At 35.0% G+C, this 27,439-nt stretch overlaps 1 protein-coding gene and 1 long non-coding RNA gene across 5 annotated transcripts in view; both read right to left on the bottom strand.

Annotated features, from left to right (window-relative positions):
• The window catches only part of LOC135839787 (collagen alpha-1(XVIII) chain-like), a 318,681-nt gene that overhangs the window by 196,549 nt on the left and 94,693 nt on the right, over positions 1–27,439 (bottom strand). The gene's annotated exons all lie outside the window — the stretch shown is intronic.
• On the bottom strand, positions 5,383–9,041 carry LOC135840839 (uncharacterized). Its single transcript, XR_010557790.1, has 2 exons — positions 5,890–9,041; positions 5,383–5,722 (listed from the first exon to the last, which is right to left on the bottom strand). It is a non-coding gene; the product is annotated as an uncharacterized LOC135840839 (long non-coding RNA).

The raw sequence follows: 27,439 nt of genomic DNA, 5'->3' as shown, positions 1-27,439 counted from the left end.
CAATGTGCCAGTAGTTCGATTAAATGCGTTCTCGCAAAGCATAATATTTCGAGCGTATAAGGGAGGCAGCGTGCGTATATCGAGTACTGTAAATTGATGTAAAGTGATCGCGCTTATAATATTACCGTACGGTTAATTTACGAGTGTTTTGCTACGCAATCTTTCTACGTTCGTACGATGGCTCAGGAGCCGATTTTCCCCGGATTAGATCCGGCGCTTGCGGCCATTCGACCGCCAGAAATGCGACCACCATTCCGATCGATCTTCTTACAATTCCAGCGACCTCGACACGCAGCACGACGATGCCCGCGTATCGTAGTAACAGTCGCTGCCAATGAGCGGAATATAATACGATTCCTCCATATCAACGATTTCGACCAACGGCTAAATGAGCTAATTTTTCAAAATCTTACAGATTTCGCGCACGGAAACTCAGCAATCGTTATCGAATTTCACCAACATTTTAATGAAGAAGGTGCGCAGCTGATCATTGCGAGGCGAAGAGATCGTACGACAAGGGTCTATCGACCAATGGCGATCATAGACGAGTTCCTGCAGCTATTAAGATTAAATTACGCGGATTTTGCGTAAAATTCGAAGTTTTATAGACTCGAAAAAGTAAGAACTCGTCCGGTAACTGTTATATAGGTAACTTGTACCTCGGTATTTAATTTTAAGATGTAAAATTTCTCAACGAATAAAACTGTACGGTTAGTCCAGCGATATACGTATACGTATTACTTGTCCATGCCTACCAGGGCAAAATAAATAGGAACTATGTTCGAACAAATAGGTAAAAGCTTACATAAGAATCAACAAAATTATAGGAAGGGCAAACGTGGCAACAGGGGATAAAATTAACAGACTCAAAAATGAGTAAAAATTTAACGAAATGCTTCGAATAGAATATCACCAACGTGATAAGAGTTTAAAAATAAACTTGATAACTATTATCTCAACAGATATGGGTAAGTATCAATTGTATTGAAACATTTTTCTCTACAGGTGGTATCACAGTTATGATACGAACGCAAGATGCACCTATGTGCAAATAACCGAAAGGTAAGTACTTTACAATTATACCTAGCTCGGGAAAATACGTAGAAAAGAATGATTGAAAAATCTAAACATGTACGAAAACGTACACATTTTTTGATTTACTATTTTAAAAACCTGAAACGCTCGTTCCGCCTCACACTAACCTACTCACACCTCACTCAAATTACTCGTACAGTTTCACGCCTGAACACACATAAAACATCGTATATTTGAGACAGAAATAGGTGAGTTGAGTAGAGAAGGCGAAGAAATAGGTAGGTACCTACTTGCCTTGAAATAATACATAAGAAATGCCAGTTAGAAACGTACGTTTCTTTTTTCTAACTCCACGCCCACCAGAGTGACTAATTACCATAAAAAGGTTCATTTTTTGCTGCAAATTACTCAAACACTCATCGTACGATGAATACGAACCTTTTTCGGTAACAATTCATCGACCATTAAAATGGTAATTAATGCATCGTTCGATGCCCTGCTAAGTGAAAAACAACCACGTGAGTTGAACCAAACATGTTTTTCTACACACGTGATAGTAGCAAATAGGTTCGTACGAACAATACAGTACATCTCAGGGCTAGAATTTCAAGGCTAAAATTACAATCAAATTCCTTTCAAAGGACCAAATATTCACTAGCGTGACAACTACAGATTTATTACCTATAAAAAATCAACTTGAAACCGAATAAGATGTCCAAAAGACCGCTTTCTAGTGCGTAATAAAATGAAACAATACGCACATTGCACGAACGTGCTTCTTCTGCTTTTCGTAGAAATTTGACTACGCCGCCTGGTCGCCACCAACCAGTCACCTAAGGGAGGGAGAAGGGCAGTTTTTGCGTTAGCAGCTCTGATATGATTATTCTCTTCTAGTCGCTCGTGTTATCATCATGCTTACGCTGGAAGAATGCGAAACGTTATCGCGCATTTTACTGATAATCAAAGAAATACTTGCTCTCGTTCGAGAGATGCTTTCCACCCTCCTCTAAATTATATTTATACAAAAAAGGCATCGAGCGACGCGCGCAGACGGATTCGAATTACTATCTATTGCACATATTGTAATCGGTTCCATTATATCCCTGTCTACCGCCCGGCTACAGTTCGATCTTTACGTTTTTAAAATTATCATTGTATTTTTGATGTATGTTATTATCGTGTGTGAACGTTTTGCGAAGTATCAGTGTTCGATTAATCGAGTATTTTATTACCATTCTTGTAAATTGCGCGAATAATATGAATTTTTTGTGCGTACATTACGTGTTATATGTGTAAATACTGCGAGTACGATAATCCTCTAGTGTCGGTGTGTCGCGAATTATATATCTACGAACGCAGAGTGTTCGACATCTCGGGTACGTGTGTACGATTCGTGGAAAAACTTTACCGATCGCGAGTGAATTCCACCATGGCCGACGACCAAATTACGGTAATCTTGTGCTCCAAATGTCACAAACCGATTTTCGACCCAAACCAACGAGTAAGTCATGATAATTTACCGACGCTGGCCGCCACGCACTGCCACGCTTTTCACCCGTTTTGCCTTAGCCAAATGCGAGGTGAGTCTATGGCTTCCGACGAAAATGGCAATTTTGTATTATGCCCAGAACTGAATTGTAACCGAGCGATAAGGCCACTCGACGCGAATTTCATTAGTCCGGCAACCGATCAAATCGCCGCAGCTCCAATTGCCCGTCCGGACCCACAAATTGAACTCGACGCGGCCCGCCAGCGAATTTCAAGGTATGAATACATCATGGAAAATTATCGCGAATCGGTGCAAGATAGAGATGCGACGATTCGCCGCTTACAAAATCAATTGCAGCACCAGCGAGAAGTCAATCGCCAACTACGTAACGAGAACGCTACGCTCGTAAATCGTAACCAAGCTACCAGGCCGCCGCGAGTCAATGTAGCCAGTCGCAATATGCCTAATCGTAACGCAGCTGTCACTAGTACCACCGATCAGCGACGTGTATCCACGACTTCGACGACTTCGACGAATACCGATACGACTCCGGCAAATACCGCTACAAACGCGACAACTTCGACGACCAACGCCACGAACGTGACACCGCCGACACCTGGTATGTCTTCTGGAAACGTAGCGACCGTACGGCCTTTCGATAATGCTACGTCTCACCGCCGACCTACGAATTCGCACGCTGCTGCCGCACTGTCCAACTACGAATACGATACGCCGATGCGAGATCTACCCCAATATAATGCAGATGGATCGATCGCAACCATGGGCTTCCGACCCCTTCGATCTGGTCCAGCGCCAAGCAACGACAGATACGAGGCGATTCCACCTACCGCACGCAATCCAACGAGCAAATTCATCACCGAGCCTGCGAAACCTGCCGAGAAACAAAGACCGCATTGCATGGCAAATCTTTCGAAAAGCCACAATCGTTTCTACAAAAAATTCAAGATCGACTCCAAAATGCTCAAGCCGTTCTATCCGCTCAACGCCCTACCTCACGAGTTTACGACACTTGGCGTATTCGTCGGCGAAAATGACGCGAGATCGGCGGTCGCCGCACAAGACGTGCTATTGGCTGGTGATGGATTTGTGCTAGGTGTAGCTGAATGGATTATGTACCAACGCGATATACGCGAATACATGCATCCCGGTCTGTATGGACGCGAGATTCGTATTCGAGAATTCATCAGTACGCTCGCAAGTTTCAAACGGTTACCGCCTCGCCTCATCATCTCCATTGGTAATCTTGATGCGTTCGATAATTTCGACAGCGAAGAATTCAAAGAACTATTTCGCAGATTAATCAAGATTTGCCGCGAACGCGGAGTGCGTGAAATTTACGCTGTGCCAATTATTCAACACGTGGAGCATGATGAAACTGTATACGCTTCGGTCATGTCAGTGTTTGAGGTGAACTACAGCACCATGCTCGGCGGACGCTACGCATTGATCGACCCTTATCCGTGGTTCGTGAACTACACCCCGACAGTAGGTGAACGACCTCCCATGTACACGATACAGGAACATGAGGAGTTCGCGGTATGGATACGGCACACGTTCATTCCGCCGACCAACGACGCCAGCGAGGCAATACGTCAACGGTATCGAGAACCCGAGAATCTTATTCGCAACCCGACGGCAGAATCGCAATCCGAAAATGAATCTTCGTCGACGACTGACAACCGCCAGCTGACGCATGGCCCAGCTTCGACGTCGCGCGACGCTCAGCCGCACCAGGCCGTCCACGATTTGACTGAAGACGATGCCCAACCTGGCCCATCGACGAAAGCCGCACACACCGAGAGTTGGGTAAACCTTACCGCCGGCCAAGACTCCGAAAACCGTACCAACGACGACGTTTCAACGGCCGAAGAAAAAATTGACGAAAGCGAAGGTTTTTCGGGCGTTCGAGCGAACGAACAGGAAGCACGGCCAACAACGCCTCAGCCGGATAACAACGACGATGCCGATAACGATTCCGTCGATTCCAAACTCCATATTGACGAAGACATGAAATCGCTATCTACCACGGTCTCAGATCTGAGCGACGATGAAAATCAGCAAGCTGAAAATACTGGAAAAACCGACGGCGATGCGACAACCGCTCCAAATCTAACCACGGACGAAGAAATGCTCGAATAAGGTTCGTTTGTACAATTTATCACTTTCAATCTAACAGCATGATATTGACGTACGTCATTGTTATTGCTTACTTTTGCATGGTACTATGAAGCTCCTGCTGGAAAAATGTAGACCAGAAAAAATTGAAAAAGAGGAATTTTCCCATTCTATTCAAAATCAAGACTCGTACGAGTAACTTTGCATCGATCTTTTGGTAATAAATGTTGGAACTTTGGCAACTAAGGATTTTTCATCGATGCAATATGTTTTCTTAATTACTCAAAATTTTTCTCGTGTAGTTTGAAAGTGATAAATTTCGTTACCTTCGTTCGAATACTACCCAATCTTTGACATAATGGAGTATCCATTAAAATTACCAATTGTGACTTTTCTGTAAATATTTACCACCGAATCGTGACATAAATTTAAAAAAAAAGCGTATTTGTTTAAGTTTTTTACAATGTTATGTAGTTGTTTGAGTTAAATTTAAGCCAAATTTTTGATATATTTTTTTTTTTTTTTTTATTTATCGAGGTTAAATTTTGGAATTTAAATTTTACATTTCTGCACGAATAGTGCCATCTGCGATCTTTATGATCAATAACCTCGAAGTGCTTTTCTATTTTATTTCATACCAGTTTGTACTAAATAGTATTATTTTACTTTACCCTTTCTTACCAATTGTTGAATTTTTTTTTTTGCAGTTTTTCCGTTACATAACTGTAATTCGTTTATCTCGAGGATGTTGTTTTAATTTTTATTGTTTTTTCCTTAATAATTTTTTTTTTTTTTTTAACGAACGTTACTTTACTGTATAAGTCTGAAGAAGTAAGACTGAGTATCGTAATAATTTACAAAACTATTTTGGGTATTTATTCTTTATTTTATCAATAAACAATAATCAGTATTTACAATGCATGTTGTAACCTATACATCGAATAAAAGTACAAACTTATTCTATAATTTGCACATTTTTTCTTCCTAAACGTTGCACTTAATCGTAAGAATGAATACGAACGTAAATATAAACCGGCTCGGAGGCGTTAATGACCCATAAACCTGAAACATAAAAATAGAAACAATGGTGTTAGTATACAAGGTGTATAATTACGAGCCTAGTTTAAATCCAAATTTAATATTTTTTTTTTTTTTTGTTTATTTTATTTTGATTATTATTCACAGTAGTTACATCGAAATAATAGCAATAGTTGGTAACCGGTTCTCACCTGTTTTGGACATGTTGACTTGGACATCGAACTCGCAGCTACGTACGTAGCTCTTCTTTTCTTCATCGTTCAGAGCTGCTGTGGCTGATCTTGATTTGATCCATATTCTCACCTTTTCCGGACGGGTATCTGAAACAAAAAAGGATCGTATTATTGCTAACTGGAAACCTTTTCGATGTCGTGTATTCTAGGCTAGAACTAGGTAGTTACGTGTATTTGTTGAGTACATTGGATTTCGAGTAATCGATCTCTGGTGGCTCAGTGGGTCACGTACGCGCCTGCTTCAACACCTAGGGTGCGCTGTGGTTCCAAATTTGAGAATTTTCTTCTTTCTTCTCTGCTCACCAATTTCTCATCCGAGAAACTCATGGGGGGCAGCAGGGTCCGTATGGACAGTGTTATCATTAAGTCATGTCTATGTCTCACACCGTGATTTCCTCTGCTGGGAACTTAGCTCGCTGAGTCATAGCTGAGTAAACCTCGGAGGGCATATGTTAGACGGATATGCCTTAATGGTAACACGTATGTATATAAACAGGTAATTTAACCCTTCCAGCACCGTTCGGTGATGTGGTTGGTAACAATGAGTGGTCAAGGTGTCAAATGAGCCTTCCAGCTTCTTTGGCAACTGGACCAACTCGTAGTTCGAATCCGCGAGTATACGAGTTGCCAAGTTAATATGTCCTTAATTCTTTAGAGCTCCGGCCCTAGGTTTAAAGTGTTTTTGTATATTTTATAATTTAGTAATAATTTAGTAGTGTTAACGTAATTTGTAATTCCCCCCGAATAATCGTTGTGTTGAACCCTTTGAAGTGCTCCGAGTCGGTTTAAGTTGTCTTTATTGACAAATACATTCGTTTACACGAACTTTGCGTATGATAATTTATTGTGTTCGGTAGTGTACTGTAAAACCCATAGCCGAGGTAAGTAATTAGCTTTATTACAATTACACCAGTGCATTTTCCGTCACTCATTACCTATTTAATAGGTAATACTGAGTAGGTATCGAATATACGAACGTATATTTAGTAGGTACCTACGACACAATATTATTTTATCAATGTACTTTAAATCAAACCCAAATTTATAGAATGAGTTCACAAATAACATTAGTAGCATCCGTCTGAACTTTCTTGTCACCCTGTATGTCTATGTATAACATACCTATGTATAGATTGAAACGAAAGAAAATCGTATTTAAAAGTCGAACACATGAAAGCTGCGGCGTGAAGTTTTACGGTAAGTTGTCCTAATTGATTGTTTTTTTTTCTACTCCTTTGGCATGTTTTGCTTCGGAGCACGTAGTCGTATATTAATTAGTATTCATCGAGAGCATTATTTCGCGTAGCAGTGCGAAATTCGAACCCAGAAAAGAATTTTTGGTTTACACCCCTTCGACTTCGTGTTGCCTTTCCTGCCCCTTCTGCCCGAATTGGTATCATCGCATACGTTATTAACATTTCAACTCACGAGCCGCAGCAATTGGTTTTTCGTATTATTGGCTTTGCGGAAAGTTTTTGGCTTAATTTTATCGAGTGTTTTCTTATATTGGACGAACGTACGCGCGTATGAATTCTTTATTAAAACCAATCCTATACTATATAACTATATGTACAAATATGTTACGCTGCTTAGTACCAATTTAAGCAAGCACTGTATGTGCTCGACCGAGGAGCATGGCGATGGCGATGAGGCCAAAAGGCGGATTCTATTTAATCGAAATTTTTTCCCAAAGCCAAGTAGCAAAAAGTAAGAAAACTCGGCGATTTATAACCAGCTCCGTGCAGACATTTCTCTTTCTTGTTCGTCGTCGTCGCGTACAGATATACTTACACAAGTAAGTAAGTATATAAATATATGGTACAACATCACTACTTGGCAAAAGTTTCGAAAGCTCTGTCGTATATTCGAGTGATTTTCTTAAATGCATTTTCAAATTGGTCCCAAGGGAGACATTTCAATATGTGTCAGTTTAAGCGAAGATTTCGTCGCGGTGAACTTATACAACAGCTGAGTTGATATTCATACTTTTATTGGATTTTTTCCGCCAGTTTTTCATCTCGCTTATTCTCTCCTTTCCCTCCCCTGCCCCTCTCACCTCTCACCCCTCGTTATCGTACTCTTCTTCTTCTTCTTATATGACTAAACTTTAATACGTGTTTTGTTGCTGGAGCTTGTGATTTTAAAAGTAACTTTCGCTAGCGCTTATGTATCGTATAGAACATGGAGATATATGTGGTGATGTATCGTTTGAAGCTTTTTATTTTTTTTTCTTCGCAAGCTTTGTGCTGGCTGAAGAGTTTTTTTACTTTTTTAAAGTGTGAGAGGTGATTGGGAAACAGAAACGTGTGGAGAAATCGAAAGAATATGGTGTGGGCGTAGGACAGATGAAAAAAACTATCAAGTTTGGAAAAAATTTCCCACTTATTTACTAAGCTTTGGGTACGGGGTGTTTGATGATATAAAACTTTCACGTGTCGAATATCCGAAAGCAGGTATTTAAAGTACGAATGCTCTTAAATAAAAGTGAAATTTGTTGAATCGAGAAAAAATTATCCTTTTTGAAATTTTTGTATAAGTGCTGCCCTTTCAGATTTCGAAATAAGCACCCAGTTCGTGTAAAGTTTCTTGTAAGTACCAAATTTGATAATCAGAGACAAAATGTCGAATATTTCGACTGACAATGCAGAAACACATATTTCAAAATTGCAGGCATAGAAGTTTTTGAAAAATTTAGAACCAGAAAGAAGAGAATTTAAATTTCAAAAATGCTTCAGTTCCTTCAATTTCATATGTATACCTAGACAAGATATAAATTCTTCTTCGTTTACTGTGTATATCTCACTGTTGGTCTTAGTCTGAGAGAAGTAATTTTATCGATTATTATATCTGAATCTTTTCTTAAACTATCCAACCATATTTTGTTATACGGTATCACCAATTTTGATAATGTTTTTCCTGATCTGCAAATCCTGTTTTCCTTACATTTGTCCAATTTTTTTTATCGAGTGATCGAGTATCCTACTCTTTGCAAAAACACAAGAATGTTACTTTTTGTCTTAATTGACAAAGCAGTCTTGTTTTCTCCAAAATCGTCAGAAAACTCAAGTCATTTCCAAATTATAATATTCTTTAGACAATAAAACAAAAATTTATTTATTTTTCGCTTTAAAATCCTAATTTCCTGGCAAAATAGATTACATAGCAAAAACAGATCCAATTTCTAGCCAAAATCGTCAAAAAATTCCGTTTTGAGTCAAAAATGTCAAGGGTCCTGTTTTCTGTTAATATTTTAATTTTTTTTTATTTGAAGGAAAATTTTTATTTTTTTGCCAAAAATTACCCAAAAAGATGTAATTTTTTCTAGAATTAGCGGACAGTTCCATTTTTTCCAAAGATTTAAAAAAATCTCACTTTTTGTTAAAATGCTTCAGTTTTTGTCAAAATCGTCAAATAATAGTCATGTTTTTTTCCAAAATCACCCCATTAAATTTTCTATTTTCTGTCAAAGTTGTCGAAAATCCTGTTTTTGACTAAATTATTTCCAAAAAAGTAGCCCTTGCTTTCCCAAACCTTCTAGTAAAACTGACGTTTTTTTTACTAACACTGCAGAAAAATGTCTCGGGTTCTTATCAAAAATTGTCAAAAAGTCCTTAATTATTGTTGTCAAAATTATCAAAAGACCTACTTTTTGTCAGAAAAGTCCTGTTTCACTAAAATTCAAAAAAAAAGTCCCATTTTCAGCCAAAATTATCAAAACGTTCTGTTTTGCGTCAAAAATTTTGAAAAGTCCTCTTTTCTGGTAATATAAAAAGGAGCCCTGTTCTGTTTTTCGCCAAAATCACTCAAAAGTTTCCATACTTAGCCAAGTTTGTCAAAAAAACCCTAATTTATGGCAAAATTTCCAGAAAGTTTCATTTTTACCAAAATTGTCAAAAAAAACTCTTGTTTTTTGCTTGAGGGACTTAATTTTTGCCAATGTGGTCAAATGGTCCAGTTTATTTCAAAATTGTCAAATAATAATTTTGTTTCTTGTCAAAGTTTTCAGAAAAGCTTTTGCCTGAATTATTTCCAAAAAATAGCATTATGCTCTGACAAAATTGCCAAAAAATCATGTTTTTTGCTAAAAGAGCAGATTTTTAAAAAATGACGAAAATGTCGTTCAAAAGTTCTATTTTTTTCTTACTAAAATTGTCGAAAAGTTCCATTTTGCGCCAAACAACATTTAAAAGTGTTTTTTTTTCTGTTAATGCAAAAAAAGTCTTACTTTTCACCATAATTGTCCAAAAAGATTCAATTTTTGGCCAAAATTGTCAAAAAACTCCCAATTTTTCTAAAATCATCGCTGAAAATACCACTTTTTGTTAGGTATTAAAAAGTCCTGATTTTTTTAAAAATTGTCGTTTTGTTTCTGGCCAAAGTTGTCAAAAAAAAATTTCTCTGCCCGAACTACTTAGGTAGCATAAAATTTCTTGTTTTCTGTTTGTGTCGAAAAAGTACTATTTTTTCGCCAAAATTGCCAGTTTTGCTTGTTTTAAATTTCCTCAATCAACATTTGTAGTGGGAGAAAAATACACGCAGTTCTCCCACAGAAAAATATTTTTTTCCGTCACCTACACTGGGAGAAATTTACCAGGGCTTCAAACCCATACCCATACCCATACCCGTACCCGAATACCCGAACGAAAATCCAACAATTTCTGTACCCAAACCCATACCCGTACCCAAAAAATGAAATGAGGAATACCCGAACCTGTACCCGTACCCGATAGAGAATATTTTGAACCCAAATACCCGAAAATACCCGATAGATCGGGTACAGTTCGGGTACTTCACCTAAAATTCCCGAACCCGTACCTGTACCCGAACGTTTAAAATTTTCATACCTGTACCCGATTCTCTGAGAAATAAATCTGTACCCGTACCCGATACCTGTACCCGAAAACGTTCGGGTTTGAAGCCCTGAAATTTACATACGAAAAGTTCAGTCACCTTAATGGGAGAAAATTTTCCTCTCTCCTAATTGGGAGGAAAATTCTCATTCACCATAGCAGCAGAATATTTTTCTACCCCCTAAGCGACAGATTTTCAATCATTTTAGTGACCAATTATGACGTCAGTGACCAAGCAGCGACAATTTAAACTTCCTACTCAGTGGTGGTGGCACTTGCCTCCAATTATAATCAAGAAATTATCAAATACAGCCGATTATACTAGATTACATCATCGTTTTTTAGGTGGTGGCGCCAAGCTGTCCACCACTCTCGCAATAATAACCAATAGAAAACCAGTTCAATACAAATATCGCAGAGTATAATCGAACGTGACGTAATTCTAGCACCAGCCACGAAAGATAGCGCCGCTAGAAGCGTTGAGCGCGTGCGCCACTGACTGCATACGTTCCCCTACCTGATTTCTCATAAAAAGCGCAGTTCTAAAAGCTCTGATCCGAGACAATCTAGGTAGGACTGCAGACATCGACGCTGCCAAGTATAGTTCCAACTTTACTTCCATCTCCGCGAATGGGCTGGAGCCCATTCGCCAGAAGAGACCAATAAATCCATTTTTAGCTCAATATTTCCAACAATTCCAACTGTAGTTCCTACTGTTTCCAGCTTTAGCTTCCTTCAGTTCGTGATTTATTGGACTTTGATGAATTTTGGCGTCTGCAGCCTCGGACTTTGTCATCATCTGCGATGACATCGTTTCTCAAGTTAAGTCCCTATGGGTCAATTAGTGAATCTTCAGCTGTCTCTGATCACTCTTTGAAATGCACAGAGATAGGTTTTAATAACAAGTTGCCTTGGTTCACATTACATTCCAACTTTAGATTTAAGTCTCAGGACCTTGGCTCACATTGTCTTTCTTTATTTTCTTTTTTGTTTGAAAATGACGTATCGCTCAGGACGTGCATTTTAGTTTTAAGTTCAACGGATGGCTCACTTCGTTCCTTTCTTTTTTCTTTTTTTAATATTTATTTTCCTTTTTGTTGCTCCTAGTTTAAGTATTCCCAAAATTCCCCAGGGTTGCGATCCTTTTTATTTGTCTTTGTTTTATCCCTTAAGTATAAGAATAAATGTCCTAAATGTGAATTTGTCTTGGACTTTTATTCAACTTTCATGACTGAGAAATTGAGAATTCAATGAATATTTCCAACTTTACCAACAATATATCATTCCGTCGAAAGTTCAATCATATCTTAGCTCAAGCTTCATTTAATACAACTTTAACCCCACGTATTATAAATATGTAAATATTGGGAAGGGAACCCATTTTACATCCGCGATTCGTCCGATCCTGAGATCTCGATGAGCTAGTTATAGAATCGCGAGAGATATCAATTTTGACATCACCAATATTTCCATCACTATTTTTTCCAACAGAACGAGAGTGCATGAATCCGATATCCAGATGGCCAAAGAGGATTTGAATTAGTCTATATTTTCTTATCTTCAAAGAAATCAAGATTCAAAAATTTCCATTTTTGAATTCTTGTTGAAAAATCAAAAACTTCAAAATGAAAAATTTAATTTCTTGTTTTAGGTATGGTAGTTTTTGGGTTTTTCCGAATATTTCTCCCTCCACACATTTAAAATTTTCCATTTACTTTTTTTTAATTTTTTCTGATCCACTTTGCAAATTTTAAGGCCCTTGAAAACCAAATTGAATGATCTCTCCCCCCCCCCTCCACCTTTATTTGAGTGCAGTTGATAAGTTAAAGAGTCTAGGAAATTGGGGGAAAATTTGTCTGGAAAAGCGTGGGAAATCAGAAAAATCATTTTTCAAAAGAGTGGACACTCTGAAATTAAAAACAAGCAGAAATCAATGAAATATCTGAAAATTTGGGAAAATTTTCGCAAAAAATTGCATAGCCTAAATTTTTAAATTGGTAAGCAATGCCTATTAATAAAATTAATCAAGAATGTTATTTGATAAAAACTGTTGCTGTAAAATAAGCTTGAAAATGGCTAAAAATTTCCATCAAACTTCGATTAAATCTTTGAAAAATTGAGGTAAAATTGGCAAAAATTGCTTGAAATATTATTCAAAGTGGATAAAGTATCGCAAAATTTGAAAAAAAAAACAATCAAAAGTGTAGTGAACCTAATGACAAGAACGAGGAGCAAAAAAAAATCGTGAAGGTAATTCATATGGCTGAGAAGGAATCACAAATCATGACAAAAAAAGAAAGATCCGAATCACGTATCATATCATGGCATTTTTTATCATAATTTTTTATGCGAACGCATTTTGTGACCTTTTTGAACACGCTGTATGTGTATATGATATTGAAATTTTTGTATTGGCAAAAAGTACCAATTATAAAAAATAAAAAATCATTTTGAACCGTCTCGTGGTCATCTTTGTTTTGAATAAAATAAAAAACACCAGTCAAGACTTTCTTGTCACTCTGTAATCTGTACTCCTCCTCCTCCTCCTCCTCCTCCTTAGATCTATACACAACGATAGACTTTTTTACTTCACAATCAACAATTCAACATTGGTAGGTACTCGATTAGGTACTTTTACCTGCAACATTATTTATGTACCTTTTGCACACATGTGATGTGGGGAATAGAAAGCTCGAAGAGGAGGTAAAAAAAAAAAGACTCAAAATAACGATCCTCTTTTGTATACGACAAGTACCTCGTAACTTTCATATCGATGAGAACCAATTGAGCTCGTTAAAAATTGACAAATTCGTTTCTCATTACTTTCATCCAATTATACGAGAACTTACGGTACCGTGTATTACCCTTGTGTACGATCCACATAGCCGATATATGTATAGTAAAACATCAAAGGCTATATTCAACCAAAAATAAGCAAATCTTTTCGATGAAATTAACAAAGGAAAAAAGCCTAGTAAAACGGATAAGTAGGCGGTTCGGCTGCTGTGTTCCAGTAACTGTATTCATTTATTTTCAACAATAAAAAATAAAAAAAAGTCGAAGAAAAGCCTATCACTTTGTATTCTTATTGCGAGATTTCCTTTTTGCTTTTTAGGGAGTGTTTATATACTCGTATACTTCGTGCTGCTATGGTTCACAGGGGAGAAACAGGCTTGATATTCGATATAAATACGGTGGCTGTTTTATGGTAGTAGTTGAAATTCCTACTTATTATAATAAGGTGCTTTGAAGAAAAGAAAAATTTTAACTTGTTCATTAAGACTTAAATATAGTTATATAGGCCTCTATCAGCCGAGTTGAAAGGATTCCATTGTGAGGTAGCCTCGTTTAAAAAATAAATCGATCCGATCTCTTTCTCTAATATAACTCATCACTCGAAATTCTTCAAGTACTCGTATTATATCTAAATAACTACTTACTTGATAAGAGTCATCTTATACTCAACACTTGGAAAATTCATTCATCCATTGTTGATTATCGAGGAACATCAGATGAGGAATTTTTTAAAGGATTTTTAGGATTGATGATTTCACATACTCGGTTAAAAATAATATAAGTAAGCATATTATTAGATTCAATATAACCTGAAAAGCGTCAACACTATTTTGCTCCTTGTTCGATCCAACCAATCGAGCTTCTCGTTTCATCGAAGTCAACGGTTCCACCAAAGGATCACCTTTTGAAAACCATCCACTGGCACTTCCCACAAATATCGCGAAACTGGCACAAAATACACATACCACCACAACCGTAACCGTTTTCGATTTCGTACTCAACACGATGGCCATATCGGTCTAGTGAGTTCGTATTTTTTTTTTCGCTGCCTGTTTCTTCTTCTTCTTCTTTGTTTTATACAATTATATATACATTATGAGTAAGTATCACATTTCAATATTATTTTAACGAGTCGCTTATTTTTAAACTGGTAACTGAAGCAACTCAGAAAACATGGCGAAAAACGCGTCAAGTCATCGTAGATGTCGAGAGTGTTCCACTTTATAGTGAGAAAACGATCGAGGCGAAATTCATTTTATTTCAGTCACATGTTTGGATACGAGATTCTTACACAGGTATTTGATCAGGTGCATGTGATTTTTGACGACTGAGATGGCACATCCCTAGATCACACACAAAATTATTTTGAATTAAAATTAGTTTGTGGAAAATAGATTTTCTGGCGAGCGATTTTATAAGCCAAGCAAGCGAACAAAAAAAACTCAAAATTGATTCAAAAAAGCTCAAGCTGGAGAATTTTCATTTCGAGTTGGGTACCCAAAAATGTATATTTAATTCTCATTCAATAATAGAGAATTGTGGTTATTTCTAGTTAGGTATTTTAAAATTCGTAGAGAAGTAAAAGAGTATATCGATGACAATTTTTGAACTTCACCTTGGAAGTCTTCCTCAGAACTTCAATTTCAAAAAAACTAAAATTGCAGTATTTTCATTTTTTATTCTTTTTTAGCCACTTTCAAATTTTTTAGAAGGATAAAAAAAAGTGAAACTCATTTTTTGAAGCAAGGATACAATTTTTCAAAATCTCAGTTACATTTTTGTAGATAAGGCCTAATGTAAGTATGTAGATTATTTGGCAATCCTTTTTGTGTGAATTTTCACATCTTTTCCCTAAAAATGTTAACTTTTGCTCTGACTTTTCAGCACAAAATTTACAAGAATGAAAATATAGGTACCTAATTGTGTGGTTTGAATGTTTGAAATAATTTTGAGATTGGGAAAAAAATGTTGATACTTTTCAAATTCATTTCTCTGATTAGGCAATTATTTTTTAAAAGAATTTTATTGCTTTCAAAAATGCTAAATTTGGTTCACTCTGGTTCAGAATCAGATTCTGAAAAATTTAAGCTCGAAAAACTTTTTGACGATGAACGAAGGGGAAACATGGTAAAAATAGTTAGTACCTGCTAAGTACCTGCTGAGACTTACGTAACATAGGTACCTCTCTGAAACATGAGTCTATTTGCTCCGTCACGGTGCATTTTGAACCTAGAGGAGATTGTTGGTTGAGGGGGGGGGGGGCTGGAGTGGACTGAGCCTCCTTATAGAGGTTAAATTTGAAAAAAAAGGTGTATTTTAAACCTAGAGGAGATTGTTGGGGGGGGGGGGGTATACGTAGACTGAGCCTCCTGATAGTCGTTAAATTTAAAGAAAAAAAAATCGTTTGAACATGAATTATTATGACTTTGTACGTGAAAATTCACATGAAGCGGATACAAAGATTATTTCCATTTCATAGGAGCCCATTGGGTCGGGGGGGGATTATGTACCCCGAAAATTTTTACAATAGTGAAAATTTGATTATAAATTCAAGACTTTTGAATTTTTTTAGCTGAGAAATTGAAGTAAATGCCTCAACATTTTAGAGTAGGAGGGTTTTGAGACGAGCTCAAAATTTTTTTAGTGATTTTTGCTTATTTTGTCATTGATTTCACTTCTTTGATTCTAAAACCGAATCTTATAGATCAATTTGGATCTAATAGAGACTTGAGCATGAAAGGGGGGGTTCGTGTTTCTCAAAACATAATCTTTTGAGCTATCAAAGATCTGATATAGGTTTGATGGAGGGGAAGGAAAATGCTCCAGAAATTGGGAAACAATTTATTGCTGTTCTTTTTTCGCAGAATTTTACTAATAATCAGGATTTTGTTGCCTAGTTGAATTTTTCAACTGTACAGTAAAATTTTTAGGTACATTTATACCCTCGCTGCCTACTATGTAATTCCTTCATGCTCCAAATACAAGCAGAGTAGGTACAACTTTATTTGTATTTATGAATTTTCGAAAATTTTAAGAGCTAAAAATAGTCAATGAAACAACCAAATGTTCAAAAATGAAGGAAACGCAATTTTTTTAAATTTAAGGAGCCGTTAAGCTCCGTTCACAGAGCATCTATAAGACGCCCATATCTCAAAAATGACGTAAATATTTCAAATTTCTATAATAGGTAGATCACGTGTATTTTTCTTTTTCCAAAAATTTGTAGGCATATGACTTCCCTTCCTTTCCCTTTCATCTGGTCCAATAGGCTCCTACGAGTTTAAACTCTTTCCTCGTGGTTACTCTCACTCAAATTTTCTATTTTTAACGATCAAAAAGATCATCTAAAACAAAATTTTTCCGCCAAAGAATTCTTAATTTAAAAAAGAGGTCCTGAATTTGACTCAAAAATACGAGTACTCATTCGTTTGATTAAAAAATGGTAAAGTAGGTACTGATGCCTTTTTGGGGGGGGGGGTGGAGAGAAAGTATGAGAAAGGAGATTAAGAATGCTAATTGGCATTCAAGGAAATTTTTAGTGTGTGTTGAGGGAGGGAGCATATTTCTCTCCAAAAATTTTGCAAAAATTCCGAACAAGTCTTCGTAAATATTCAACTTTTAAAATTCTGAAGAAATAATTTTCTGGCGTGGATTTTACAACAGCCCCTCAAAATTGACAGAAAATATTCCAGCAACGTCATTTTACTCACTCATTTCACACTTTGGAGATGGAAAAGATTTTACGAGGGCTAAACTTTCAGTGAAACTTGACGTTCATTTTAAAAAAAATTATTCCTGCGATACTTTTAATTTGAAAAATTATTAAAAGGAACATCTTTCCCCCTCCAACAAGTTCGTCAGGTTCATAAATTGAACAAAAGTATGAGTACAAATATAAGCCCATAATTTATTTGCTAGAAGACCCCAAGATCGTTTACAGGATCACCCCAATCAGTTTGAAAATGCTCCATATTAGAGCTAGTAATTCACCAGAGATTGACTACATATGTAGAAAATATTAAGGCAGAAGATCTAAGTTAATAAAATAATTTTAATATGTTAAAAATTTGTAAATATTTTTTCTTATAGGTTAGAAACAAAAATAAATGGAACTAAAAAAAAACTCCGGTTTCTGAAGTGCAAAAATTACATAAAATTTCTCGTAATCAAAATCCTTTTTTAGAAAATAATTATTGTGAACTACTTAAATTTATTCGAGATATCAAGTACAATGATTTAATTTAAGATGTATTATTTACTGATATCAAGTCACTTATGTATCTAATACCTTGTGACTGTTTAAACAATATATTAAAAAAAAAAAAAAAATAGTACTTTTGAAAGTAAAAATAAATCTTTAACGTTACTAGGAGTAATATTTTCTCTCCCTAGTGACGAAAAATGTCTGATATAATTGTGAAGGAAAGACTATGTCCTAAAACCTCTGTAATTAAAATTTCACAGATTGATGTTTATTTGGGGATTTTTGGCAAATTTTTGGAAATCGATGAAATTCAAAAAAATCTCCACCTATAACAATGGCAATTGGCAAATTTTCAGATTTCTTCAAACGAAACATACCAGTATAAATACAAGTAATTACTTCATTTAAACCCCCTCCCCTCCCACCCTTTCAAAACTCCAAGTTTCAAGCCATTCATGAACACATTTTTAAGCTTCCAGAGCTATTTGAAATGTCAGGAGAAAATTGAAAACTCGCTGGAGATTCCAGAATAGCCTCACACTGGTAGTTTTCGAAGTGGAAGGGGCCCATAAGTACCTACATGATAAATCTGTCGTTTTATAACTTTTTTCAGCTTCAAAAATTCATCAAAAATCCAAAAATGAGTTTCGAAGCTTGAAATTTTGGTCACGAAGGCATCTGTTGGAATAAAAATATTTCTAGCTGAAATTTTCAGAATTTCATTTTTAGCCAAAATAAGCCCATTTAGCTGTGAAAAGCTGTAAAATTCTAAACTTTCATAAGGGTCACTTTGAGCCATAGTCGAGTTGTGGCTTTAAGCTCGTTCTTCTGAAAAGGCCTCTTTTTGAGATTGAGGATTTGATACAATTATGATAAATGGAAAGATTTTTCTGAAAACTTTTTCCATTTTCCTCTACCAAAATAATGTTTTGCAACTCTGAAAGATTTCCAAATTTGATTTGATAATTATTAAAATTAAATTTCAATCAAATTTTTAAATCAAATAGCTGGCTACCTAAATTTGACAGACAAAAAAATTAATAAAAATTAAGCATTTTCCACTCTCCAGAATTAATTTTCTTTGAAAGAAACATTGAGAAAATAATAATCAAGTTGCAGTTTGAAAATAGACAAAATTTATGCATTAAAATATTTTTTTGCTTGAAATCTAGCCTTCTTTTTAATTCGATTGATCAGGTTTGCAATTTTCTCAAGTTTTCTATTCTAAAAAATGTTTTGGTGGAAAAAATTTGAAAAAAATCTCAAGTTGATCAAGTAGGTATCTAATTTTACAGGGAATTAAATTTCCAATCAACAAAAAAATAAAGTTCTCTAATTCTTTTTCTTTAAATATAAGAAGGTGCTTTTATTGTTATTTGAAAATATATTACGCATTTAATATTGAAGGTGTGCAAAAAGTGTTTAAAATCTAAAAACTAATATAGAATTGTAATGAAAACACTTACCTACAAGCAATTTGAATGTTATACTAGCAAAAGCGCAATAAAAAGCAAACAAAAACGAGCAATTTACTGATCGATTGTCACTTTCAAATACGTATCAAAATCTTTTAGGATAAACATTTTGGACAAAGTTCCCATAAACAAGAATCTCTGTCCACTGAAAAAAAAACTGTTCACAAACTCTCTCACACATTTTCAAAACAACCTACAGCCTACACATCATTCGATCATCAAGTTTTGAAACATACAAGCACTGCCAGAGTCTGTTGGTCAGTCGATGGCAAATAAATTAGATAAATTACGCATTATCTTAATGAATTTCGACTCTACGAATCAATACGACGTAATAAATAATTTGGCCAAGTTTTAGTTTTGTCATGTTGACAATTTAAACAAATTATTTATTCTGTTGCTTTACGTATAGGCGTGTATATGGTAGAGGCAGAGGCCTATACTTGAACGTTCGACTGGGCGTTATCAACATCGGGCAGATTATCGAGTATCGTTTACACATAATTAACAAACCATCATCGAAAGTTTATAATTCCTAATTCGTCGGTGCGGTGTATACCTCTGGCTAGGCTATAGCATCGTCCTCGTCGTCTTTGTATTTATACGAGTATAGTACGCGAGTAAAAACACAAGCTCGATAAATCGTGCCAGGGATGGCGGATGACGTGACTACTACCAATGTACATACATAATTTGCTTAAGCTCGGTTACTTTGCAGGACAAAAACCGGCGTAAATTTCATTAAATGTACGAGCTCTCCAGCAGCACCAATTGCGAATTTCGTTTTCTTTTTCTTTCAGCGAGAGGTAGGTTTTTTTTTCTCTGCCTTCTGTGTTCTGCTGTAGCGTTCGTTCGCGAGCTTGTTTTAATTTTAAATGAAACTCGAGGTGTCGTCGTCGCGTACAAAAAACACGCCACGAGGATTCCAACAGGACAAAAAACTTTGCGACGAGATGTTCTCGCTCTCGCTGGCGCGATTGTAATAAATAAAACGATATTAAAATTTCGGCTACTTTTTCATCATTTGTTTTTACTTTCACTTCGCCCCGTAGGTAGTGGGTAGTACGTGCTGGAGACTGCAACGTATCATTTTTCAGTTTTTTGTTGTATCGTAGGTATCTGGATGGTTTTATTTATACTGTGAGTTTGAATAATTCAACTGGTAATGCATCAACCTAAATAACGTCAGGGTGAATTGGTTTGCTGGGCTTGGAAATACAAATAGAAGGTGTTCGGTGTTGATTTTTCAAGGTTGTACACATCGTAGCATCTTTTAGGGTGTATATACCTAGGTAGTCCAATTGGCAAAAAGTGCACCAACAATAGAATTTGGCTTGAATTTTTGTGGCTCAAATTTTATTCCCATTGAACTAAAATTCTCGAAAAATGACTGGAGTATAAAATCGACTGTAGTAAAATTATTCCAAAGTGACGTTACGACCGACTAAATTGAATTGAAAATGTACTTCGACGAAAATTTGTTTGGAGCATTTTAGACAAACTTCAAGCCCAAAATATGTCATAATTTTTAGGATTTTTGAAAAAATGCCATGCCACCAATCAAAATGAGTTAAAATTTTGCGAAAAAATCGAATGATTTAACGAAAGTGTTTTCTGAGTAGGTATATTTTTGAAGAATTTTGAGCTCAAAATTGAGTTCATGTTTCTTGAGATTTACAAAAAAGGGACTATGGGACCTTCAAAATAAAATTCACATACCTACTTAATTTGACGAATAGCAATCGTTTTTTGAGAACTTTAAAGTTTAAAATCATTTGTAGTACAAAATTGCATCCAGATTTTCAGGATTAAACAAAAAAAATTTGCATGTTACCAGCCAAAATGCGTTAAAATTTGACAAATTTGTCGAAAAATTCAAATATTTTCAGCATTTTTGAAAAATTTTGAGACAAAAATGGACCGCAATTTTTATGATTTTTGAGAAAGATGTCACAAAAGCTATCAAAAATTTGGAAAACCTACATTAGAACCAAATAGCTATCCCCCTATTGCCCTAACTTCAGTTTTATGTAAAATACTGGAAAAAATGGTTGTTGTTCGATTAATGGATCATCTGGAACTAAAATCCTACTTGATGAGAACCAGTGTGGATTTAGAAAACACAGATCAACCTTGGACCAGCTATATGTAGTAAAACTTCAGCAAGAAATCTTGGATGGCTTTACAACTAGACAGTACACAGCTTGTGTTTTCTTTGATGTAGAAAAAGCATTTGATCGAATACCAAAACAAGCCATTATGAACTCACTGAAAAATCTCAAGCTTACTGGAAATCTACCTCTATTAATATCATCATTTCTAAGGCATCAAACTTTTAAAATCCGGCTGAATACAACTTACTCTAGTGCTCACACATTCAACAAATTGGCACTCCCCAAGGAGCAGTAATTAGTCCAATATTATTTATCAGAGTTGGAAAAAAAAACATTTTTTTTTAAAAAAAAAACAAAAAAAACGTTTGTTTTTGTTTTAAACAGTTTTTGTTTTAAACAAATGTTAAAAACAGTTCCATCGATTCGTTGTTTAAAACAGTGTTTAAAACATGTTTAAAACACGTTTTAAACAAAATTTTGAATAAATAAGCAAAATGAATAGGTAGTCAAAACTCAAATCAGTCAAATCTCAAAAGTCTTACTTTTGTTGTTTAAATTTCATTCATAATGTAGTGTTCTTTCTGCCAACGATTGAAATTTCTGTTTATCATTTTTATATTGGTTATCAAATGATTTTTAAATGTGACTGTGATTGTAAAAAATTGAGAATTTCATGAGAAAAATAGAAAAAAAACATGTTTTTTTTCCATTTCAAAAAAAACAACGTTTAAAACGTTTTAAACGTTTTAAACACTTTCCTTGTTTTAAACACTTCAATTTTTTTTGGGCTGTTTAAAACACTGTTTTAAACACTGTTTTAAACATGTCTGTTTTTTTTGCCACCCCTGTTATTTATTCTGGCAATGAATGATATTAAAAACGTGATACTCAAGCCAGTAAATTACTCACTATTTCCTGATGATGTGGCGATCTTTATTCGAGCAAAATCAATCAACAAACTTCAAAAAAGTCTCCAAGAAACAATTAATCGACTTCAGAGATTGATTACTGAAAAGGGGCTGTGATTTTCACATGAAAAAACTGTTATTGTCAACTTTCATCATAAGCATGGACCCACACAGAGTATCAATTTCTTCGAATCTACAACTGAAATAACAAGTACTCATGTTCATAAGTTTCTTGGACTCTACCTAGATGAGCGCTTAAATTGGAAAACCCATCTCAACTATGTCAAACAGAGAGGAAATAATGCTATGAACATCCTTATAAAACTCAGTCATACCAGATGGGATGCAGATAGATGGGCATTATTACACATTTTTTCAAGCCACATTCAATCCATTATTTACTATGGATCAATCATCTATAATTCAGCTGCCAAATCAGAACTAGACAAACTAAATTCCATCAGAAATCATGCTCTTTGTCTGTGTATAGGCACTTTCCGCACAAATCCCATATCAAAACTTATACTTATCCGAAGTAGGCAACACCACATTACAAGAAAGAAGAAACTACCTTGCTCTAAAATACTACATAATGATCGCCATCGCCATGAATCCGAGTCACATGAATTACTTCAAGATATTTCATTCAAGCCTTGAAAAGCAATACTCCACCTACAAACCTTTTGGAAACCATACTAGGAAATTGCTGACTTCTGATAATATTGATCCTGCCAACTTGAATGCTGTTAAAGGGAGAATTCAGTCATATAAAAACATTATACCACCAAATCCTACTACCTTATACCGTTCAAGTAGACGTGAAGAAGTAATTTTAGCCAGGATGCAAATAGGCCATACCTACTCACAGCTCACTCTTCACAGAAAAATCTTTCAAGAAATATGTCCATGTTGCAGTGTGAACATAACAATTCAACACATATTGGACTCCTGTATTTTAAACAAATCAAATAGGTATTGGGAATCGGCTTCAAATATGAAGACTTGAAAGAAGATGATGAAGACCTGTGCAAAAAATTATTCACTTTCTTGAAAGTTTCCAACCTATTTAATGATAAGTATTTGAAACTTTTTTTTTTTTAATTGTTATTAATTTGTTATATTTTTTCCTTTACCATTGTTATGTATTCTTTATGTCTATGTTGGTGATTTTGTTCATTAGTTTAAAAATTTAAATCTATGTGTTCTAATGTATGTAATTACTGCAGATGCTAAAAGCCTAGATGTTGGGCGTCTTTAAATAAAATATTTTTTCAGTTCAGTTCATAGTTGAAATTCAGCGAGAAATTCGCATAATCCGACGAAAATATTTTTAAGAATTTTTGAAGAATTTTGAGCTCAAAATTGGGTCATAATTTTTGGGATTTTTAAAAAATGCCATGCGATCTATCAAAATAAGTTGAAATTTGGCGAGTAATTTGAATATTCCAATAAAAATATTTTTAGAACATTTTTTTACAGCTTCGAATTTGATAGAGTTTTGGAAACTATATTGAAGACGAAAAAAAGTAGTTTTTCTTTACATTACCAAGTTACAGGTACTTCAAAAATTCCAAAGACATGTTAAAAATATTACACTGGTAATAAATAAGTTTTAACCGCATGTTCTATCTATATGTGACCCACTTTGATAAATCACAGAGCACTTTTTCATAACTAACCGTAAAATTGACTCAGTTTTGGGTTCAAAGTTTTTCAAACGTGGTCAAAAAAAAGTAGTGTTTGAAATTTTTGATTTTCTGACGAAATTTTAACCCAATCTGATTGGTCGCATGATATATTTTGAAAACCCTTGAGAATCATGATCAAATTTTTGGGCTTGAAATTCGTAAAAAATTTCAAAAAAATATTTCCATCGAAATAATATTTGAATATTTCGCACAAATTCAATGTATTTTAATTTGTTAGTCACGTCAAGAAAGATGAAATTTACTTTACACCCTGTTTTTGACATCAATTTTGAGATGGATTGCAAGCAGTTTCAATCCGTTTTTATTTTTAGAAACTTCTGTTTGTCAAAAAATGCCACAAATTCTATCCGAATTAACTATAGCACTCAGGTATAGCCACTGTGGAGAGTGAATTTCAGCTTTTCAACTCCATTTGATGAAATTTCAAGTTTCAAAAATCTGCTGGAGGCTCCGAGATTTTTCAAAAAAAGTCGCTGGAGGCTCCAACACGACTGGAAATCTACCTGCAGTCGACTTCATAGAGTACTGAAATTAGTTTGAAGGATAAATTTCTGATTTCCAACAGCATTTTTATGAAATTTTGTGGAAATTTCAATTTTCAAAAATCTGCCAGAGGCTCCAGAATTGCTCAAAACGGTTTGAAACCGTTACCAATCGATTTGGCAGGCCAAAAATAAGGTATATCCCATATTTCAGCTTTGTAGGTCCTTTTGGTAAAATTTTGATTTTTTTTCTCATTTTTGGATTAAATTTTATTTTCAAAAATTCACCAAAATTCGAAAAATAGATACACTTTAGCACTTCAAATTATGGGTGGTGATAAATTTAATTTTTGAATCTTTAGCACATTTTCAATACTATTCAAAATCCAAATTTTCTATAGAATAGTCAAAATTTGACGAGATTGTGATCATAATCTGAAATTCGGTCCATGGTTTTGAGCTTTTTTACGAATCCATTACTGATTTTTTTTTTGGATTATCCTGCGTTTAAGATTTGAATTTCTGTGTGAACTTTCTTATGACAGTTTTTCCTAAACTGGAATAAAATCTATCTAACATAAAAATATCAAAAGAACAGCTTGGAATCATCACAAATTGATGCATCGATCAAAAATAAGACCTGAACCAAATTTTAGTTTTATACCTCAATTTTAACACATTTTCAATCTTTTTCCAGAAAAAAATTGATCACATAAATTTTAAAAAATTCGAAAAATGAAAATTCAAAATCTAAAATTTAATTAATTTCTTGAGCCAAACAGTAAAAGAATATCGACGCGAATTCAGTTCTCTAAAAACCTCTGAGATATACCACAAGGACAAGGGTAATACAAACCACGCACCCTTTGAGGCCAAAAAAAAATATACGGATAATATAAATTTAATGACTTTATGGTTTATCATTGCAAAAAAATAGGATAATAATAAAAAAAAATACACCGTATACGTCGAACTAGCTTTTATTAATATTCTCGTTATATTTTTATAATTAAAACAACATTCAACGTTTCGCCGGCTGACAGATTCGTTCATTTCTTTCCCTCTGGTTCTGCCATCAACCAGAGACAAACGGAGTGGGCAAGATGACGAAATTAAACGCTCATTAGTATCGGGTTTACCATTATACGAAAACACCAGCATCAGCATCAGCGAAGTAAAGTTAGTTTCAAGGCGTGCCAAAGAATGAAATTAAAAACACCGGGGAAAAAATCTCAAACATGATTTCTCTTTTTTTTTTGCAACAGGGTAAAAAAAGTTTAATATTTTTTCCCCGTTCTATTTGTTTTTTTTTGTTGTGGTGTACAACTGCGTGTTTTCTTGTTTGATTAAATTAAATAAATGCTATAAGAAATTCGTTTAAGAGTTTTTTCACCTGTATTGGTTGCCGTATATTTCAACATTTGCATTTGAAAATTATGTAAGTCAAGGGTAGGTACTAGCGTTGTATTACTCGTAGGTATTTGAACCTATTGGTATTCAAAACCTCGTCTATATCAGCGCAGTGTAGATATATCTACCTAATTTTTGTGGGCGGTAAACTTACTCTGAACTGTAACTGAAAGTTGGCAAATATGTAGTTTTATTTCATGCGAAATTATTCCCTACCGAATTAAATCTTTACTCCGATTTTCGTTTTTCATCAAATCTGCCTACACAAAAGAATTATTCGAGTACGGTATTTATAAAATGAAAGAAGTTTAGGTAACTGGAAATAGAATTTTATAATATTTTGTCGAATAACAATATTTAAGTACCTACCTACAGTTTTGAAAATTGATGGAAATGCTGCTGGGATTGAAATTTTCCTATATTATTCCAACGCAGAATTTTTTTCCGCAGGCAAACAATGTGTAAACAAACAAACACCTAGATACTCTTTTAATTAGAAAAGGTACAATAAGAAGTGTATAGTGGGCGATGTATTCTTTATGAAAAGTTGAAGCGAGGAGGGAAAAATTTCTGAAATGACGAAGAAAGTTTCTATGTATAAGGAATAATAAACTGTAATGGTGACGACAAGACGGATATTAATTTGCAATAACTACAAGGTATCCCAGGAGCGAGTGAAAAATTTAAAATTTGGGCATAAGAGAACAATCGTGAACAAAATTTTTTTTGATGGATAAATATATTGGATTGTCTATCTTGAATTTGGGGGGGGGGGGGTGTTTACATAATTACACCCATAAGGGGGGGGGTTAGATTTGGTTTGTGAGGTTGGTGTTTTTTATTAGAGAGATGAATTTTTGTATTTCAGAGGGTTCGTCAGGGATAATAAGTGGGTTTTCTTTTATCTGTAGTGTGAGTCTGTTTTGTTTCAGTTCAGGACAGTTGAAAAGTATGTGTTGAATGGATGTGGGTTCGTTTCTGCAAAATTGGCATGGGGGTTTTGATTCTTTTTGATATAGGTGATTATGTGTAATTTTTGTGTGGCCTATTCTTAGTCTAGTAATGAGAATTTCTTCTTTTCTGTTCAGGTGGCCTAGATTTTTCCAGGGGAGGGTTGTTTTTTTTATGTAGGAAGAGTTTGTTTGAAGTTTGTTGTGACCAAAAGTTCTGCCAGTTGGTAAATGTGTTGTGAGTGATTAGAGATCTAATATCATCAGGAGTGAGAGAGGTAAGACGGAAGGGAGCAGCAGATGTTTTTGCTAATCTATCAACATGTTTCGTTTCCACTGACACCTATATGGCTGGGAACATACATGAAGCTAATAGAATAATCATAATTTTGAAGGTTAAAAAGGGACTTATGGATGTCTTGGACTATGGGATGATCAGAAAAAATGTTTTGAATAGATAGCAGTGAACTTAGAGAGTCGCTTTGGATTAAGAATTTTTTATTTTCTGATTGAATGGAAATTATATCTATTAGGCAATGGTTTATGGCAGTGAGTTCTGCAGTAAAAATTGAGGCACAGTTGTGAATTTTGAAATTGAGAACTTCGTCAT

The sequence above is a fragment of the Planococcus citri genome, chromosome 3, assembly GCF_950023065.1.
Source record: "Planococcus citri chromosome 3, ihPlaCitr1.1, whole genome shotgun sequence".
Classification (NCBI taxonomy): domain Eukaryota; kingdom Metazoa; phylum Arthropoda; class Insecta; order Hemiptera; family Pseudococcidae; genus Planococcus; species Planococcus citri.
This window is presented reverse-complemented; position numbering and strand designations above follow the sequence as displayed.